This window comes from Vitis riparia, chromosome 9 (genome assembly GCF_004353265.1).
Source record: "Vitis riparia cultivar Riparia Gloire de Montpellier isolate 1030 chromosome 9, EGFV_Vit.rip_1.0, whole genome shotgun sequence".
Lineage (NCBI taxonomy): Eukaryota > Viridiplantae > Streptophyta > Magnoliopsida > Vitales > Vitaceae > Vitis > Vitis riparia.
Genome location: NC_048439.1, coordinates 4,651,730 through 4,656,544, shown reverse-complemented (window position 1 = coordinate 4,656,544; position 4,815 = coordinate 4,651,730).

Below are 4,815 nucleotides of genomic sequence, written 5' to 3'. Positions count from 1 at the left end.
ATGGAAAACAAAATAAATAAATAAATAGCTTAATATTTAACTATTAGACATGGCAATAGATGTTTTCCTCAAGGTTGACAAATATATTAAAAGCTAATTTCATTATGACCCCTCGAGGTTTAGTATAAATGTACAAAGTCATCGTAGGTTTTAAACTTTGACAATTAACATTATTTCATTTGAAAATTTTATTTTTTTAAAAATAAAATTTAGTTTTTAGAGAAATATTAAATATTTGTATCAAAAAGATTTTTACCTAAAATCTCTTTAAAAAATAAATTTTTAGATCCATAGAACCAAATCTTATTCATTCTTTTTTTTTTTATATATATATACTTGGACTATAATACAGATATTCATTTTGAGGAATATGAAATACCAAGTAAAAATGAGGGGGATAATTTATTATATCTCATTACCAATCAAATGTGAGATAAACTATGTTATTCCTATTTTATCCATCTCATGGTATATTGGACCAATTAAATATAGTCCTACTGAACTTGATGCAAACCGTTTAACTACGAGAAAAGACAAATGACGAAGTTCATAAAAATGTGACAATGAATGGAAGCACACCCATAGAAGAACCACCAAGCATTCACTGATTTTTCCCCCACATTATTGAAAGCAGTCAAGAAATATTAGGTATACCCAATTGCTTTCTTATGCTACATATATAGCCATATAACTAATACATGCTTTGGTTTCAGTTTGTACATATGGGACCTCTAAGGAGAGGGAGTCCTGCTGCATTTCTTGGAGCATGAATCCATACACCCAACCAGTTTATCATCACCTGCCACATTGCCAATACTATTAGAAACTTACAATAGGGAGAAACTCTTATTAGTACAGTAAATTGGGGTCCATATAATTCAATATGGATGATTGATCTTTCTGAAAACCAAGCGGTATTCGCCTAAAAAAAGGGTAAGTTCTTCACAATGCTTCTTCAAATTAGTTGACACACACATGAGGATATATATAGTGAGAGAGAGTGAGATCATATACCAAAGCCAAGGTTGGTGCACTTTGAATATGTGCAACCAAGTGTACAGCCAAAGTGGGCATCAGAGAAAGAATGTTTGCATTTTTTCAAACAACCCTGGCGACAAATAGTAGGGAAGAGACTATCCCTGCATTGTCTCACACATTTTCTACTGCAATCAGTATCAGCCTGTACGACCGCTGCTGCAAGCAAGATAAGCGTCATAACCATTACTGCGAGTCTTCTCGCACCATTTTCACCCATGGCTGCCATTCTTGCTAAAGATTTTTGTTCTATGAAGATTGAGAGATGTTGGTAGAGAATGTGTGTGAAAGAAGGAAAATGTTAATCCCACGTGGAAAAGGATGAACAATTTTGAAGGGTATATATGCTTTCCTTAGTCTCATAGAGCCCATTTGAGAGGGAGTTCGAGTGGCTCGAACTTAATGCAACTAAAATTTTATTGAATTTGAAATTGATAAACGTCAAATTAAATGAGTTTTTAAATTTGATTTTTTAAATCAGGTCAAATGATTTATAATTTATTTTCAATGCAAATTACACTTTCCATTGGATTTTTAAATTTGATTTTTTAAACCAGGTCAAATGAGTCTTAATTTAAAGATAGTGTTGTTATGCCTCACCCAAATTGTCATAAATTATTTCAATAAGTTTTTAATTGTAAAAATAAATAAAATATAAGTATTTCCTAAAATAAAATTTTCTAAATTTTTAAAAATATCTAACATCTCTCATTATAATTTTTAAATTCAAATAATATATATATATATTGTCTTCTTCTATCTATCTCTCATAGTCCCCACCCAATTCAAACTATGATATTCATGGGTTATCTTGACAATATACTAATATTTTAATTGAAGGTTTTCATAAGAAAAATGAAAAATTAAATAAATAAACAAGAATTTTAATATTTTTTAACTATTAGACTTTTTATGATAATGGATGTTTTTCCAAGGGTTGATAAATGTATGAAGGCTAATTAATTTTATTGAGACCTCAAGTCAACATAGGTTTCAAATTTAATATTATTTCATATATGAATTTTAATTTTTAAAGAATACAATTTAATTTTTAGAGATTTATTAAATATTCTTATCCAAAAGATTTTTACCTAAAATTTTGTTAAAAAATTGACAAGGTGTATTTACACCAAAACCGAGAAGGTCTTAATGAAATTAACTCATATAATAAAGCATTATAATTGAAAACCTAATCAAATTAATTCATATATCATGAAAATCATATCCTAAGATATGTGTTTCTTATCCAAGTGGGAGATGATATTTTAGGATATACACATCTCATGCTATCCTATCATGTCAACAAAACATAATTTATATGACAAAGATGAGATGGGTCATGACTGTTTATGGAGGTGTTTTGACTCCTAAGAAATATATAAATTTCAAATGTCATGTTATCAATGTAGAAGATAAATTTATTCATTCAAGATGTTTACTAATGAGCATGATTTCTTATCATTTGAGGAATAAAATCTCGTGCAATTTGTCATTATTGGAAGGAAGGATTTGGTTTCTTTCCCTAGTTGATTTGGCAAGGGAAATGTAGGAAACTCTTAAGCTTTCCAAACTGATACATATCTAAATGCAAAGTCAAACAAAAAGAATATCACTTTTGCTATTGGTCTTACCAAGGATCTAAATATTGTTCATCAATCTCCCTGTATCATCTTATTAAACTCAGTAATGGAACAAAAATTGAAAATTAATTTCTTATCGATCAATATTCAATATAGACGGATAGCAACGTGCTAATCATAGGTTTAGGCTTTTACATGAAGGACTTCTAAGGAGAAACACCCCTTGTACATTTCTTGGAGCATGAGACCTCACAGCCTTCCACTTCATCCACATCTGTAAGCCACATCATCAACGTTCAAACTATTAGAAACATCCCCACTTGATCATTTTTTTTTTTTTTTTGCTTTTGCGCATAAATGTATGTATATAGTAGTAGAGTTATGTTTATACCAGAGCCAATTTTGGTGCAGAAGGAGTCTATGCAGCCAAGAGTACAAAGAGAGTAGGCAGTGGGGGGAGGTGGTCTTCTGCATCTGATCAAACAGACACGGATGCATTGTGGGAAGAATGGATGAGTAGCGCACTGTTTGTCACATTTTTCCTCGCATTGATCTTTTGCTTCTACTGCAGCAACCAACATGATCAGCATCATTGCCATTATCACAAGTCTTCTCGCTGCCATTCTCTCTCTCTCTCTCTCTCTCTCTCTCTCTCTCCCTCTCTCGTATATATATTTTGAAACAAATCTTGAATATTTGAATTTTAGGAAGGATGCCTTAAATGTCATATATGTTACCACATCAATACGCCCATACCATGTTCTTCATTTCAATACCTTACATATACGTATAGAATAAATAAGTCAAGAGACGATCATCTCATCCCTTCCATTCTTATTAACCTAAATTAAATTACAAGAATCTTTAAATGATTCTTCCTTTTATGGATTCATATTAATTTAAAAATATGTACCCTTTTTCCTTTTTGATCTCATGGTTTCAAAATAATAATCACGAGTCATTCAATTATTCTTTTTCTTTGATTTTTCATATTAATGCATTATTGGATGCATCTTTATTTGGGTTTTTATGGATTTGCTGAGATAGACTTTTGTGGCATTTCCTAAAACGCATTCAAACTTCGTCACAGTATCAATATTAATGGGTCATGTTTTGACTACGTTGCCTGAAGTTAAAATAATCATAATATATACTTAGATATTTTTTTCAATATTTATTGAGAGTTAGCAACTTTTTGCACAAATAATGTTAAATGAAAGATGTGCAAATAAAAATTTTGTATTATCACAAATGAATATTTTTCCTCTAATTCATTTACATTGATTACAATTCTAAAGACGACAATAAAAAAGTTTTCTTGGTTTTGAAGATTTATTGAGGGCTTAAAGTGACTTCTTCCATAATGAATTCCTTTATCAGTTAAGAAACATGTGTAATACTTTTATGATTTTTTGAACTTGTAAGGATATTATGTGAAGTCTTTTTCTCTTTGTAAATTTTCTTTACCTATATGAAGTTTTTTCTGAATGAAATTATCATTAATTATAAGTGAAATTATAGAATTAAATTTGGGAAGTCACCATTATTTATAAATAAAATTAAAGAATTAAATTCAGAATCCCCGAGATTTTACTAGCTACATAATTCAAACAATTTAATTCCTTAATTTTAATAACTTGTCTCTTTTATTAGGGAAATTTATGGAATATTTACTTTTCATTCTCTTTTGACTTTAATTAGAAGATTCATTTCCTTTGTTTAGAAAATTTGCCAACAAGAGAGTATTTTTTTTTCTAATTCTCTCTTAACTTTAATTATTTTATTTTATGATGTTTAATTTTGTGTTCAATGTGTATAACTCATGATCACTTGTTAAACCCAAATTTTATCAAGCAAAAGAGTCACAATTTTAAAAACCAATTTAGTGGTAATTTAATTCACAATTTTTTTTTTTTTTTTTTTTTTTTTTTTTTTTTTTTATGTCCGACAACTCAACATAAATTAGATTAAAAAACAATATAAATTTATATATATTTTTTTTTCACCACCCTTCTTCTTTCTCCTATAATTTTTCCATATATCTTTAAAAATGGAACATCACATGAGTTCTCTTATGTGATCTTATGGATTCAAAATAATCATGAACTATTATGATATTTATTGTGTTAAGCATGAGAAAACATGCATGATAGCAAAGAAGACCATAATTAATCTTTCCTTGTAAATGAAAGGTTTATAT